Source organism: Thermobia domestica, chromosome 8 (genome assembly GCF_964235325.1).
Source record: "Thermobia domestica chromosome 8, izTheDome1.hap1.1, whole genome shotgun sequence".
Taxonomy (NCBI): Eukaryota; Metazoa; Arthropoda; class Insecta; order Zygentoma; family Lepismatidae; genus Thermobia; species Thermobia domestica.
In genome coordinates this window covers 60,967,533-60,985,114 of record NC_137461.1, presented here as the reverse complement: position 1 = coordinate 60,985,114, position 17,582 = coordinate 60,967,533, and the positions used below count along the sequence as shown (strand labels likewise).

General features: G+C 37.1%; 1 protein-coding gene across 4 annotated transcripts in view; it reads right to left on the bottom strand.

Moving 5' to 3' along the window:
• Positions 1-17,582, bottom strand: part of LOC145692940 (uncharacterized) — a 110,284-nt gene that overhangs the window by 26,301 nt on the left and 66,401 nt on the right. The window contains exon 1 of one of the 4 annotated variants that reach the window (XM_081768522.1): positions 1,841-2,182. The exons of the other annotated variants lie outside the window; for them this stretch is intronic. The gene's annotated coding sequence lies outside the window, so the exon portion shown is untranslated. Of the gene's footprint in view, positions 1-1,840; positions 2,183-17,582 lie in introns of those variants that run through there. 4 annotated transcript variants of the gene reach the window in all.

Here is a 17,582-nt window from a genome sequence, read left to right as displayed (position 1 = left end):
TTTGTGGTATAATCTCTTTGAGTAATGAATGGGGAATTTAGGTCTGAATATAATACGAATAATATGCGGGAGTGAACGTGATAACCCACTAATGTGTGTTCATCAAGATTTTACGAACACTTACACTTTTACGAACATTTTTCGTTTTTTGGTTTAAACCAGTTGGTTATTTTGAAAAAAACCAGCTGTCTTAAACCAGCCAACCTTGTACTTAGCCCTGGTTAAATGACATAGATAGGGCCGCGAAAGTAAACTTAAAGTAAAAATTTATGATTTTTAAATTTTCGTAGCATTTATTACGCTCTTGGTCGAAAACCAGGCGGGCGACCAACTTCGGAGTACTGAAATGGCGTCTTTCAGTTTTACGTTTCACGATATGCCGTGTGGACTAAAGGGTGATTATGAGAAAAGAATATGGAATGAAGCAAGTGGAAGGAAATGGCACAACCCCGAAAAAACCCACGGACACGGCGTTTGCCCACCACAAAGTTCACCTGGCGTGAGCGAGGACCAAACCAGGTTCCCCACACAGCAGAGATGAACACTCTACCAAGATTATGCTCTTTAGGGTAAGGTGCAGATGTGATTAAGAAAAGTAAATATTCACGGAAGTGTAGAGGTTTACTTTTGGCGTACCACTAGAAAGAATTTTTGACAAATTATAACTCTTTCATTAGTTTCCTTCTTTCTGTTCATTAAAAGGCTTCCCCTGGGCGGCATAGATAAAATTCAAAGGTACCACAAGAATTGTAGAAAATTTGCAATTTTTATATTGAAATATACCTTCCATTTGTGTGGCATAAGAACTAGTGCATAAACACAAACCAACCGGTGCTAGGTGGCCACTAGAAAACTAATTCTATCTGAGTCAGGGCAGGGCGAAACTGGAGGGGCTATGCGGTAGCGCTGGGTGCGCCCGAAGGGAGCAGGAACATCAGTGATAGTGGGTATACGCGTAAGCAAGTTATAAAAAGAAGTGGCTTTTGGCAATGACACGAGTTTCAATAGCAGTTGTTATGATTTCATATTAGTAACGCTCCACTTGTAAACGTAAAATACAGTTCTGTACACTGTGCAGAAATATACTGACGGTGGAAAATAGTATTTAATGGAAATTCTTTATATGAACTCACTTATTTCATTCGTCGTAAAGCACTTGTAATGATTTTACACTAGTAACCAAACACTTGTAAACCCAAATTATAGTTGTATTAGGTACTTTGAATTTAACTGTCGCCTGCAGAAATTTGTTCCTTATATAACATGCCTTTTCATGCAAAGTATAGAATTTTACCTGTAAATCTTTCAAAATGTAGTGCGCCAAAACTACAGCAGCACCAATGGAAGAATTGATGCAATGGAGATGTTGGAGGAAACGGGAGTACCCCGTGAAAACCCACGGAAACGATGTTGTCCACCACATACTTGACCGGCATCGAACCTAGGACCCTACACACCAGAGGTAAGCGCTCTATCACTGAGCCACTGTGCTTCCTTGTTCATTTTCAAGTAGTAATAATTTTAGGCTTTGTCTAGTTTGTTTACATTTTAACTACATTTAACATTCATACTTATCTTCATTAGTAATGAGATCAAAAGTGTAAATTATAATTCACGAATGACTCAAATGTGTTTGCATATACTGCACCATTCGCGTCAAATTGCCAGCATACTTACAGAGTGCAAGTGTACTATAATTTAATGCTATTGACAGTTTTCAAATTTTACATATAAAGTATGGAAATTTTCTAACATTCAAATTACGAATAAAGAACAATAGCAAATTTATAGAACATATTAAAATAAACAGAATTAAATATATATGCGAAGTGTTTCTTACCTCATCGCTTATAAAAATAGACTCTAAACGAAACACCTAAATGCTAATTATACTTCTATTCACTTCACCAAATGGATCTCACATGCTCCTTCACTACAACAACTAGTACTTATTTTAGAACGTAATTTATTGCATGTAAATAAAGTGCGCACTACATTGCAGTCTTTTATTGTTCCCACCCATTATCTATCGTCCCTGTACTGAGATTGCGTAAATAATCTGTGTCAGCGTGAGCGTGTTCTAGAAACACAAACTACAGGTACAGAATACTGCTCACAAGGCAATAATACAAACATTCTGATCACAGGACAAATCCCTCTTTACAAAGTTCCACAAGCGATTCAGTAGCATTTTGTTGCTTATTATTGAAATTTGCCATAATAGTAGGGGGGATGCCCCAAACATTATACGCTACTAAAAGCTCACGAGGGTATGGGATCGGCTCAGCAGGAGATTTGCAGGTAGTTTTTCTTAAATAGCTCGAAAACTATACGAGGTGGTATCAAAAAGTTCGTGACGAACTACGAACCCCTCGGCCTTGCATTTTATAGTTAGGTCTGGTCCTTGTATGTTAACCATGTAAATTACTCATCTGTAAAGTCTGGACTTTTTTTTTTTTTTTTTTTGTAAATCACTGAAGGTGCGATGATTGACAAGTTTGAAGCACACAGTGTCATTAAGTTCCTCCATCTTCAGGGAAAATCAGCAAACCACGAAGAGATGAAAAAAGTATATGGGCATGAATGCCATCCTACGAGATGGTATCCAAGTGGAAACGGCAATCCCAAACTAGACACATGACTACCGCGGACGCCTCTAGATCTGGAAGAGCATATCCCAAGTAACATTTTCGTTGTCAAACGGTGTGCCAACGGTTGTCTATTTGTAGGCATCGTTGGCAAAGCCACTATCAACGGCAAATTCGACAATCCATCAACCATCGATGCCAACAAGCGAAAACAAAACAGTGGTTCAACGTAGGTGCATCGTTGTTTCGGCAACGCATCAAAAGACGATGTTCTATTTTGTTGTCACAATGTTGGCGTTCCGTAGGATAACGATCGTTGGCCAACTGTTTTTTTCACGTCGGTGTTTTGTTGGCATTCCATTGGCCCAAACACACCATAGTTGGAAGATTGTAGGGTAACGATCGTTGGCCAACTTTGGCTTTCTCGTTGGCATTTTGTTGGAGTTTCATTGGCCTAACTCCTTAATGGTTGGCACACTGTCGTCCATTGATTGCTTGTCCAGCTGTACAGAATCTTCTGGTGGCCCAATGTTGTAAATGATTGTTAGCATAACGATTTGCAGTACCGCCAAAATCACCGTTGGCCAACCAACTAACCATTCGCCAACCCAAAATGCTACTTGGGCTTTCACTGATGATGCCGCTTTGACGGAGAAAAGTTAAGAAGATCATAATGGAAGACAGTAGGATGACTATTGAAAGTGTTATTTGTGCAATAGATATGAGTTATGAATCTGCCACAACAACTATGATTCACAACCATCTGCATCTTCAGAAAGTGTCAGCACGGTGGATGCCACGACTGCTCACACCTTTCCGGAAGATAAATCGCCAGGACACTACAAGAGAAATGTTGGATCGTTGAAGTGGATAAAGAGGACTTTTTTGAGTGATAATGGATGAAAGTTGGGTTTATATTTATGAACCAGAAACAACGGAAATGACTGAACAATGGAAAACCTCCTCCTCTTCCCCTAAAAGGCACGAGTGCAGAAGTCTGTCGCCAAGGCGACACTTTCCGTTTTCTGCGACTGTAAAAAGGTATCATGATAGATTTCCTACCACAAGGGCAAACTATTACTAATATCTATTATTCCCATCTTCTGAGTTACGAGAAACATATCATTAATTGGTCACAAAAGGGATGCTACTGTTGGTAGACACTGCAGCAGCTGATTCCACCCATGCATCCATGATGAAGGCAGTGGGATTAGAATATGAAATATTGCCCCACACCCATATTCATCGGACCTAGCACCAAGTAACTTCTTTCTCTTCCCAGAAATGAAGCGTCCACTCAGAGGACGCCATTTTAACAGCAGGGATGACGTCATTTCAAGGTTGAACTATAGTTTCATAGCCAAAGTGAAGACTTTTGCTAGGGATGCGCACGAGTAGAGTCGAGTCGAGATTTAAGCCTGTCTCAACTCGTCTCGAGAAAACGTTGTCTCGACTCGTGTCTTGACTCGACAGTCTCGACTCGACTCGAATTCGAGTCGAGACGTCTCGAAATTCGAGTCGAGACAAAATATACGAGTTAAAATATACGCATACATCAGCCAGACCATTATGACTACCTACCTAATTGTCAGTATGTCGACCTTTGGCATGGATAACATCGGCGACACGTCTTGGCATGCACACAATGATCCTTGGTAGGTCGCTGGAGAGAGTTGACACCACATATGCACACACAGGTCACCTAAATCCCGTAAATTCCGGGGAGGGGGATGATGCGCCCTGACGTCACGTTCAATCACATTCCAGATGTGTTCTATTGGGTTCAGATCCGGCGAGTTGGGGCCCCAGAATCACTTGGAACTCGCTTCTGCGCTCCTCAAACCACCCCATCACACTCCTGGCCTTGTGACATGGCGCATTATCTTGTTGAAAAATGCTATTACCGTTGGGAAACATGGTCGTCATGAAGGGGTGTGCGTAGTCTGCAAGCAGTGTGCAATACGCCTCGGCCGTCATGGTGCCTTGCTCGAGCTCCACTAGACACATCGAGGCTCACGTAAATGTTCCTCATATAATAATTAAGCCGCAGCCAGCTTGTCTCCGTCCCGCAGTACAGGTGTCAAGGAGCTGTTCCCTTGGAATAGGACGGATTCGCACCCTCCCATCGTATCGGGATTCATCAGACAATGCAACGCTCTCCCACTATACTAAGGTCCAATGGGGATGGTCACGTATTCATTTCAGTCGTAGTTGCCGATATCGTGGTGTTAACATTCGCACATGAATGAGTCGTCGGCTGCGGAGACCCATTGTTAGGAGTGTTCGGTACACTATGTGTTCAGAGTAGTGTTGTGAAGGCCTGGGAAAAAACGGATATTTTGGGTTTAAAAAAAAACATTTTTACGGTTTTCCCGAACTTGAAAAAAATGGAAAATTTGGGTAAAATTGAAATTTTCGAATATTTTATTATATTATGTTTTCAAAATGAAAACTATTTTATATTTCCTAGTTTAGAGTTAAGATAATTGAGTACTCATGTTTCTTGTATTGGAATAGGGAAATTGTGTGCACAACTCATCCAAACACTTCAAAGTTAGCACCGTGATAGAACGAAGTTATGGCTACAAAAGAAACTAAAATATAATCCTAGTTAGCTTAATTAGTATAGACGCATTAAAATTATCTCGAGCAATCTTATGAAGTTTTCCCTTGATGGCAGGAAAGTGTTAAAATAACAGGGCCAGAATCATTTTAGTTAATACGTTAAATCAAACATGTATTTTATAGAGATGTCTTCCTTGTTCTATGTAAAATTTCCGGAAATTTGGAATCCATTAAAAAAAATGTCTGGAAATATTGGTAAAAACAGGAAAATATAATTTAAAAACTATATCTTGGCCTGATGCTAGTCATCTTACTTGCTGTAACATGTCTGCAGCATATACAGTAGGAAGTCGAAAATCCGAACTAATTGGGACCACAGGTAGTTCGGATTTTCGAAAATGACCAAGAAAATGCCATTTAGGCTTACATCTACTGTACGGTATGTTCTTCTATCGATACAGTGGTTATTCAGTACATACAGTAATAACAATACCATACGAAAGGCTACTTATTTTTAATGTTTCTGAAGAACTTGCTCGTACACTAAATTACACTGATCTTGTAAGTCACACTTAAAACTTAAAGGCCTAAAAGAAAGTAATATATATATATATATATATATATATATATATATATATATATATATATATATATATATATATATATATGTATGTATAACAAACAATTACGTATGAAGAAACTTCTGTAAAACACTGACTTCACATAACATCCACGGACACACTATTGTTTGTTTATCGCTAGCGTTATATTAAAACAAAATGTAAAAAGCTTCTAGGGACGGCGTTCAAATTTTTGACGTTCGGATTATCAACGTCCTACTGTATATACAATGTATTTCGCTAACGGAAAAATACTTAAAGCAACAAGATTTAATCTACTTTTTAGTTTTCTGATTTCTGGTAAAATCCCTCTTTATTCTTTTATTTTTTTTATTAAAATATATTTTTTGAATAACTCAAAAAGAGAGATGATCTTATTTACATATACACACATATACCGCACAAGTGAGTAAATTTGAGCAGCGAGAAATATATTAAAGGGTTGAGTACGTGAAACTTCCGTTCGTTATTATTACAGACTAGCAGGATACCCGTTTTTCGCACGGGGAGAATACGTTTCACTTTGGGCACAAAGGGCACTAAAACTGTTACCAATGAACTTATGGAGCCCCAAAACTATGTATTCGACATAAATATCCGTAATTTTCAATTATCTTTACATGTCACTATTCCCCCTTACAGTACTAATGGAACTGAATTTGGATTTAAACGGCCGGAAGTGTCACTGTTAATCTCAGCGACCCCGAAAACTATCGATTCGACACTAATATCTGTCATTTTCCCCTCTCCCTTTCCCTCAAGCTGCACCTTCAAAGTGAAATAATAAAAACCATCCCGAACCTCATCTATGTTGAAAATTTTATCGAGCTCAGTAAAATTTCCAAAAATTTTGAAGCCATTAATAAAAAATAATTTGTTCGGAAATATTAGCAAAAACCGGAAAATACAATTTAAAAACTATTTCTTCGTCTGATGCTAGTAATCTTATTTGCTGTAACATGTTTGCAGCATTATAAAATGTATTTTGCTAACAGGAAAAATACTTAAAGCAACAGGTTTTAATTTTACATTTTTAGTTATCGGATTTCTGGTAAAAATCATCCCTCTTTATTATTTGTATGTTTTTCGAATAATTCAAAAAGAGATATGATCTTATTTACACATACACAAATATACCGCACAAGTGAGTAAATTTTAGCAGCGAGAAATATAATAAAAGGTTGAATATGTGAAGCTTCCGTTCGTTATTATTACAGACTAACCGAATACCTTGCACGGGGAGAATACGTTTTATTTTGGACATAAAGGGAACCAAAACTGTCACCAATGAACTTATCGAGCCCCAAAACTATTAATTCGACACTAATGTTGGTAATTTTCAATTACCTTTACCTGTTCCCGTCCCCTCATAGGAGTACTAAATGGGACTGAATTTGTGGATTTAAACGGCATCTTCTGTTCATCTCAAGAACCCCGAAAAGTATGAATTCGACGGCTATTTTCGATCAGGTATATCTATATTCCTCTCTCTCTCTCTCTCTCTCTCTCTCTCTCTCTCTATATATATATATATATATATATATATATATATATATATACAGGGGTGTAGCCAAGGGGGGCCTATCGGGGCCGGGCCCCCCAAATGACCAGCTTTCAAAACATCATAGTAAAATTATCTTGCTTCATTCATTTAAAAGTAATAAAGTTTATTGACAATTAATAATTTATGGTAAAATAGTAAGGAGAAATATTGTTTTTTTTTTATACTGATCGAAAAATAGTATAGTATCTCTTCTTTATACCGATTGAAAAATAGGATACTTTTTTTTTGTGACAGCAGATTACACAATTTACTGCGATTTATATTTGACAGTTTGAAGACAAACGTTTTAACAAGGTATTACGAATACAGCCATAAAACAAAGGTATTAAACTGATTTGTAAGTACAGTATATTTTTATATGCTTTAACAAGTGTTTTAAAAGACATAGAGGATGGAAAATTTGGCGAGAAACAATGCTTTTATTCAATTTGGATTTCATTCGCTCTCTCTTTTATTTCTACTCAGTGTAATAAAATAATTATGTTTTTTTAGTCACGAATAATAAACATTTTTGTCAGGAAACCGTAAAGAAATTAAGTGAAATTTCAAAGAAAATCAATCCTGTGTAGATAGGTTCTGTATACAAGGTCTTAAATATAAAGGTAACCAAGAAAAGTTTTGTTGTTTTTTCACCCACTACCTTCGAACATTGGTATGTCACCTAACCTGGAAGATCAAAAATAGTCCCCATCAGAATCGACGACCTTCTGAAAACGTTCTGGAAGGCCATGGAATCCATCGCGGTAGAACTTGGTGGGCCGTGAAACGAAGAAAGTATCAGGTGCATTTTGGACTTTTACTAGGGATTTGAACTGGCATCCTCTAAGGTGATTGTTTAAAGAATGGAACTGGTGATAATCGGACGGTGCAATATCCGGGGAATATAGTGGTTGCAATATTGTTTCCCATCCATGGCGGAAAATGGTGTCCTGAGTCATCTTAGCGTTGTCCCGTAAACGAGAGTAGGAAAGCCGCTTCTTCTACACCCGAAAGGAAGAATGTTAACGGTACATTTCGTAATAATTATGTTCTTACATCCTCCTTTAATGGATGTTGTCAGAGGGTTGTGATGTATGTCATTATGGGTTGATGACCTGCTTACGTGTGTTTGGAAAGTTCTTATGTTTCTTTTTTTAGTTGTGCTGACATGGAAAGGTCATGTGGTCTTTTTCGAGTCTGTATGCGTGTCTGTACAGACTTTATACTGGATATTTTTAAAAATAATAATGGAAATTTGAATTAAATCTGTTGATATGATGATACGTCATTCTGTATCACTTACTTCCGTAGTAGTGATTAAATTAATAATATTGAGTGTATTGACATTGATATATATATATATATATATATATATATATATATATATATATATATATATATAATTTGTTCGTTTGTTTTACAAACTCGTTGTTAAAAATAAGGTGTTGAATCTCATATTATACAAATGGATTTGACTAATAGAAACTTACATTGAGAAATATATAATTTGGAAAAATGAAATATTTGAGTCCCACCATTATGCCTGTTTTTTATTTTTATATTCTCCTAATAAATTAGTCGTAGCAACTTGCAAAATAAATCGTTTGCTGTGCAAACTCGTTGTTAAAAATAAGAAGCTCAGAACACTTGTAGTGTGTGAACCTACAAATAATTTCGAAAATATTTTAAAATAAGAAGCTGAGAACACTTATAATGTGTAAAAGTTTATGTGATACGTACTGGGATCGAACCCGGGACCCTTAACACCATTGGTGAACGCTGCATTGTACTGAAAATGAACCTGGTACCCTTAGCACCAGAGGTGAACACTGTATGATGGGAGGGAAATATTTATTCATGCGGGACTTTTTAATTTGTCGGATTGTAATTATTACTCGAACACTGTGTGATTATACTCGGTGAACGTTGTAAAAGCTCGTGTACGGTACGATACACTATGATGGTACATATACAGAGCGTGGTTTCCGTACGTCTTTTGCTGGTGAACTTGAGACATGAACTGAACTTTTCGCGCGCTTTTGGAAAACCGGTTGAGTAAGAGTGATGATGTGTGCTTGCAGGGCGTTGCTAAAAACTTGAATTCTAATACAAAGGAAGACCGTTGACACGTTTGGTAAACATTACAGAATACCGCCAGACTGATAGAAATAACTTTGGCGCCGCGGTAGGTGAACAAAAGGAAGATTGCGGACGTGGGAGATAAACATCACAAATTGGGGACAGACTAATAAAAATAACTTTGGTACCACGTTAGGTGAACAAAAGAAAGATTGCACACGTAGAAGATAAACATCAGAAATTGGGAACAAACTAATAGCAATAACTTTGGCGATGTGAACAAAAGACATTGTCGGCGAAAACATAAAAGAAAGATTGGGGACGCGGAAGATAAACATCACAGGTGGAGACAGACTAATAAAAAAATCAAGTTTTATGATAGTTTGTTAATAATGAATACAAAGAAAGTTTTACATTACGAATGGTAGAACATATGAGGTCATTGAACGCGAATGCAAAAGAACATTCACCTATTGAATGATGATCATGTTGAAACATGAAGGGATGTTAAATACGATTGCAATAGAAGATTGTTATATTAACGTAATAATAATGAATGAATGAATGCAAATACAAAGATAGTTTGTGGCATCCGTTATTTTACGTGGACAATATGCTGGTGTATGTAGGGTAGGGATGGCCGGATCCGGATCTGGCCGGATCCGAAGATCCGGATCTGATTGGGTCCGGATCCTTTGGATCCGGATCTCGGATCTGGATCCGGATTTCGGATCTGGATCCGGATCTCGAATCTCGGATCTGGATCCGGATCTCGGATTTCGGATCTGGATCCGGATCTCGGATTTCGGATCTGGGTCCGGATCTCGGATCTGGATCCGGATCTCGGATTTCGGATCTGGATCCGGATCTCGGATCTGGGTCCGGATCTCGAATCTCGGATCTGGATCCGGATCTCTAATCTCGAATCTGGATTCGTATCTCGGATCTGGGTTTGAAATTCGGATCTGGATCCGAAATCCGAATCTCAGATTTTGATTCTTATCCAAACCCATATCCCACCCAAATTATGATAAACTTGAATATCTAAAATTCGCCGAAAGTAATTTCACGAAGTCCTCACAGTGAAGAAGAGAATAGAACATTAAGACGAATATTGGCAAGTCTATTTGTTTCCTTCATTCTACTCTAAAGATCAAATGCTTGGCTTACTTAAAAAAAAAAAAAAATCGGATGAGAGTTCCAATGTCGAATCTAGGTCCACTCGGTTGCAGGACCGAGATGAAATACATGCATATATATATATATATTTGAAACCGGAGTACAAAACTCGAATATTTAAAATTCCTCAATACGCCTATTTCATTGACAGTTAAGAAAATATAAGCAGTTAAGACAAGTATTGACTAGTTTTTGCGTATATTTATCTTGCTTAGTCTGCTCAAAATATCAAATGTATATTTTACAATTAGATTTAATAATTATTTAGTAAATCACAATATGAGCACCGAGAATAAACTATGAATTTTAGTGCCCCTTATCTAGATTTGAAATTTCGGATTCAGACATAGAATCAGGCTGAAATATAAATATTTGAGATCTGGAAACCGAAACATATGCTAGTACCAAGATCATAGCTGTTTGTACCCAGGTAATGCGAGCGGAAGGCACATGCAATAATTCCGCATGTAGTTTGGGGAACACGAGAAACTAAAAACAGATAAATATTCTTTTTCAGGGGTAAGTCGCGCTTTAACATGACTTTTCATGAGTGTTGTGTTCAAATATGAAAACTCTAATGGCGACTTGTTTGAAATAAAGGCTTTTTCATTTTTAACAATAAAGTTAGGTACTTTCACATTGGGGAAAAATTAGCAAGAAACATTCCACTGATTAGGGTGCTGATTCTTATGGAAGCTTTCACTTGAACCGGAAGATTTCCTCATGTGGGTATCGGATTGCCGCAATTCACCTTGCTGAAAGACGTGGTTTATCAGGAGGTCGGCCAAGATTCATTTGAACTTAGCCTGTAGACTGCTTCTGGTCTCAATTATTCCCATATAACAAGACTAACTATATATATAGTTGGTTCGAAATGAGTTAAAATATCACTAATTGACCTTAAGGGGATAATCGTGATTTAAATATTCGTAAATCAGAAAAGATGTGAAAGTTAAGCGTTAAAGTAAATCGGATAATTCCGGAATAAAAAGATTTATATGCAACCTAATGATAGCAATAAAACTCTTTATGTAACATTTTCAAAGCTAAGATTAACAGTTATCTTCTTGAAGAGGGTTTACGGAAACCTAGAATATTATAAATCCAATTATTGTACCTCTGACAGCCCCGCATTTCACATCACCATCGCACTTCATCCTGACAAGTGGGCAAGTCACTTACCCACAATGGCTTTTCAGGCGTTTCAGTGACATTAATATCTCAGTTTGGGTTTGGGATCATGCTTCGGTGAACCTTGACTATCACCATCAGCAGCTACTAGAGAATCAGAACTTATTTCTGTATTAGATAATGTGGGTAACTATGGCTTTTCGTCTATAGAAGTCGGAGAGTGTATGGTATTATCGCAGGAAATATTTGATACATAAGACTTAGATTGTCAGTATTTAGGAGCAACTTTTAAAATAATCAGTTACTTTAAATGTACTACAGATTAGCCGATAAAACCCGACAGCCATAGTCGAGTGGTCTGCGGCATTAGGCTGTGGATCGTTTACTGTGAATGTCTTGGATTCAAATCCCACTTCGGGCATAGGTGTTTTTAACTGTCCTAGTTTACTTCTATGTCTGTGTGGTGTCGTAATGGTTACAGTGTAATCCGTGCAAAGCGTTCAACAGGTTCAATAATCTGATAAAAAGCTGTTACCTTTTTATATATAAAAAACAGAGGTTAGCGCGTGCCTTCGGTGCCCGTGGTCATGGGTTCAATTTCCGGAGAGGCACTCAACAATTTCGATGTTGACCCAGCATCGTGAGGACAATTGGGGAGTTATCTTAAGTAAAAGATAGCGGACTCCAGTCTAGAAAGCCGGCATTAGGGACTTCGGGTGTCGATGCGTTGACTACACCTTCCCACTTTGAACGTAAGTCCGCTGGTAGGAACCAAGGAACTGGGTGCCAAGAATTTAGTTTGTTTTAATCATCATAAATGCCTTCTTTATTATTAATTTTTTCCAATATTTTCTTTTCAACCAGTTTGCGAAATTCAGAGCTAGCTACTTGTTTTCTTTTTAATTCATGTTCATAGTTAGCACAACTAATCACAAGGAAAAGCAATCTTTTCGATAAAATTCGCCTCGCGTCTTTCGTAGCTCTAAGTTTAGTTATTTTTAGCTTTTTTTTAAAGCTGAATGGCGTTTTATCACTTTCCCCTTGCTTTCCCTATTTTTTTTCTGGTTTTACCTATGTTTCTTTTGCACGGACATTGCGCCTATATGCACATGCTTAGTGTGTTCGTTTACAAGAGCGGGCCATTTTCCTGCCACTATAGAAAGTAAGAGTGCCCTGTATCAGAGAAATATTAATTGACGTAAGTGAATATATCTGTGATGAAGTCATAATTTATCAGTTTTTGCATCGTACATAGTTTCCTCATCCTCATTAATCTCTTTACCCCCGCTTCCTGAATTCCAGTTCTAGTATTCTTTCTTGATGGGGGACTGATGTCTCGTGTAGGCTTATTAACTATAACATCAGCAATAAAGAAAGTGGGGTTTAATTTGCACTAATTTTAGAACATCACGTTAATTAAATAATAATAATAATAATAATAATAATAATAATAATACGGAGCGAGCTCAGGCTACTTGTTAGGATTCTTGCTTCGCAATTGGATAATACCGGGTTTGAATTCGGAGACCAGCCATCCTGACTGAAGATTTTCCAGGGTTGTTCCTCAGTTATACTGGGCAAATGCTAGGTTAGTACCTTGATCTAAGGCTCTGGAGACCTTCCTTCCATTCCTTTTCCAATGTTTTCATCTGTTGATTACTACAGTGTAAAGTGGCCTCTGAGGATGTATCTGGTAGCTTATAGTAAATAAACAATAACGACGTAATATATCTTCACGAAACGTGTGGGTTAATTTAACTACAGCCTTACAGTCCCAATAGATAGCTAAAGTTTTAATATCAATTTCCTAACTTTTAAATACTATTTTCATATTTTTTCAGCTTTCAATTTTCTCATGTATGTTCCACCGAGAATTAAACCTGAGATCACATGAACAAATGCGAATATATTAAATATTTTTGAACACTTTAATATACAAAACACAAAACGCTTCAATGATACGATGCATGGATATGTTTTGGTTACGTCCTGCAATGTACGATTAAAGAAACCTGGAGGGTGAAGAAAAAATAACAGAAATCTCTTTTATATTTATTCCTTCAACAAACTCCTGACCTCAGAAGGGCAAGCCATAAGTTAGGTAATAAAGTCATACAACGAACACTTTTATTAATACTAATAATACTACAACTACACAACTATATCGCTCTTCTGAAATTCTCGTGTGTATGTTTACAAATCTACTGTTGTTCCACGCCAACCAGTCTATATTTTTTGCTGTACCTTCGAAGTGAAAGATATTCATTATTACATTTGTTGATGGTTGGACTCTAGTAAGTCAGAAACTACTATTAATAAAGAGTTTGTTTTGTCCAGTATTCCTGCGATTAGAAGGGTCTTATCTAAAAGATATTTCATTTGTAAATGAGAAAATAAGAAAGTTTATTTCCTAAGAATAAAATAAACATTTTCAATGTGAAGTTAACATTAAGTTTCGAAGAGGAGCTAAACAGAAGAATTTGTTACCATTTACATCAGTTTTCAGACAATTCAGTATACTATGAAATGGGAAGAAGGCAAACTTGGAAATATTTTACTAAAGAGACTTCGATGTAAATATTGCAAGGTTAAAATAAAATAAAGAACAAAGGTAGCACAAACGTGTTATGGAAACATTTAAAAGCACAGCAACCTACTATATTAGTGAATCTGAAAAAAAGTTTTGACGAATTTTATATATTCAATTTTATCATCACAATTTCAGATGCAGGTTTGGATACGAATCAAGATCCAGGTTCGGATCCGGGATCCGGATCTGAGATTCGGATCCGAGATCCGGATCTAGGTCCGGATCCGGCAAGATCCGGATCCGGATCTCACTGGATCCGGGATATCCGGATCCGAAAAATTTTGGCCATCCCTAATGTAGGGTCGATGTCTTGTTTACATGAATAATAATAGAAGTTGTAAATAACAGATTTTATTTTAAAAGCATGTAAACTATTTATTTACACGTGATTTATCTAGATTTATTCTTTGCACATAGATGACAGATGATTAAATAGTACGCCTTATGAATTCCGTTCTAAAATGTGGGGAATGATTTTACCAAAGTGAAAATACCAAATGTTGATATTTTAAAAGATTATATGAGAACATGTTTTGCTATTTCTATATTTATAAAAATTCTATAGAGAATTGGAAAAGTACATGTGAAAATATTTTAATTGGCGTGGTAGGACTGTTTGAAAAATGTTTAAAGTATCACGTGATATGATGTTATCGGTAAAGTTTTCCTTATATATTGGGTATGAAGAGAAGACTGGTATAGTATCATCATGGAGTCGATTCAGAGTCAAGTACAGCGAGAAATTGACTTGTGCGAAGAGTTAGATTGGGATTCTTCGTTTGACTTTGTAGAATCTCCAAGGAAAAAGTTTAAAACTGCGAGAGATTTACCAGATATATTTATTGACGAGGAAACTCAGTATTTTTCTCCAGCTTCGCCAGTATCCTCAGAGATTATTATAGAGGAAGAAATCATTGACTTAAGAGAAGACCCAGTATTAATCCCATTATCGCCTGTTGGAGTGAGGACATCTTTATCAGTACTTCCAACATCCCCGTCATTATTAAAAGTAAGAACATCAAAAAACATTCAACCACCATCTTTAAAGTGGACACTAGATAGTAAAGAAGAAGAAAGAACACCATCACCTGATTTATTTATTGAAGAAGACGAGAAGGAGGATGGAGAAGAAGAAGAAAGAGCACCCTCACCTGACTTATTTAGTGAAGGGGAGGAAGAAGAAATTTTGCGCTTATTTGATGAACTGGACGAGTGTAAACCCGACACACCACATGTAAGTGTTACACCTTTACCAGCACCAGAAGCATCACCACCACCACCACAAACGGCGCCCTTAGACTTATCAATGAAGAAGAAGAAGAACGAAGAAGAAAAGTGTAAGGTCCGTGAACTTGGCCCCCCCACTTTGAGCACTAACGATAAAATTAGTGTCAATCGTTAGTGCATCGTTAGTGCTTCTTAGTGCACCAACCCCTAACGTTAGTGCTTAATTAGTGTAGGAGCTAAAAGCAAAAAACCTTTGGGGGGGCCAACTTCACGCTGCCCCCCAACTTCAAGCACTAACGAAATAACTAGTGCCATTCGTTAGTGCATCGTTAGTGCTTCCTATTGCACCAATCCGTGACGTTAGTGCTTCATTAGTGTATGCTCTAGAGCTAAAACAATGGTACACACTGCCCCCCCACTTCAAGCAATAAGAAAAGGAATAGTGCCGTTCGTTAGTGCATCGTTGGTGCTTCCAGAAAATACTAAAAGTTTCGTTAGTGCTTCAGTATTAGTGTAGATATAGCCAATTATAAGTCACGAAACTCCCATAAGAAATGCATGGGGAATTTTTCATTGCGTCAAATTACCGCCAAATTCAAAAGCACTATTGACCTCTTCTAGTGCAATCGTTAGTGCATCGTTAGCGCTTCTTACTGCAAAAACCGCTAACGTTAGTGCTTCATTAGTGTAGGAACTACAAGTAAAAAATCCTTTGGGCCTAGCGTGAACTTGCCCCCCCACTTTGAGCACTAACGAAAAGATTAGTGTCATTCGTTAGTATATCGTTAGTGCTTCCAGAAAATACTAATAGTTTCGTTAGTGCTTCACTATTAGTGTAGATATAGCCAATTGTAAGTCACGAAACTCCCATAAGAAATGCATGGGAAATTTTTATTGCGTCAAATTACCGCCAAATTCAAAAGCACTAATGATCTCTTTTAGTGCTATCGTTAGTGCATTGTTAGTACTTCTTAGTGCACGAGCCTTAACGTTAGTGCTTCATTAGTGTAGGAACTACAAGTAAAAAACCCTTTGGGCCTAGCGTGAACTTGGTCCCCCCACTTTGAGCACTAACGAAAAGATTAGTGCCATTCGTTAGTATATCGTTAGTGCTTCCAGAAAATACTAATAGTTTTGTTAGTGCTTCACTATTAGTGTAGATATAGCCAATTGTAAATCACGAAACGCCCAGAAGAAATGCATGGAGAATTTTTCATTGCGTTAAATTACTGTCAAATTCAAAAGCACTAATGATCTGTTTTAGTGCAATCCTTAGTGCATCGTTAGTGCTTTTCAGTCCACCAACCCTAACGTTAGTGCTTCATTAGTGTAGGAAATACAAGTAAAAAGAACTTTTGAGCCTAACGTGAACTTGGCCCCCCAGTTTGAGCAGTAACGAAAAGGTTATTACCATTCGATAGTGCATCGTTAGTGTTTGTAGAAAATACTAATAGTCTCGTTAGTGCTTCATTATTAGTGTAGATATAGCCAATTATAAGTCACGAAACTCCCATAAGAAATACATCTGGTATTTTTCATTGTGTTAAATTCCCGAACGTAATAGTAACCATTACACTAATATATGGTTATTAGTGCTTTTAAATTTGGTGGAAGAATTTTACAAAATGGAAAATGCTACGTGTCTAAATTTAGCCCCACACGCATCTCAAATACTAAAAAAAACGTTTGACATGGTTAGTGCATCGTTAGTACCCATTAGTACACTAAACTCTAACGTTAGTGCTTTGATTCAACTCTATGTTAGTGAACATTATTTGCAAGACTAAATTGAATTTTTTCTAATTCTACAATTATTGTCCTACAAAGGTGAGATAGACGTCAAAAGTTAGTGCATCCTTATTGCTTCCCGAAACACGAAGCATTAGTGTTAGCGCGATTATAGTTTAAGTTATAAGTGAATAACTCACTCTGTGCTAAATTTAATTTTAGCAAATTTTACAATAATTGTCCCACAAAGGTTGAATAAACGTCAAAGATTAGTACATCGTTAGTGCTCCGAAAGACACTAAGAATTAATATTACTGCTATCATAGTTTAGG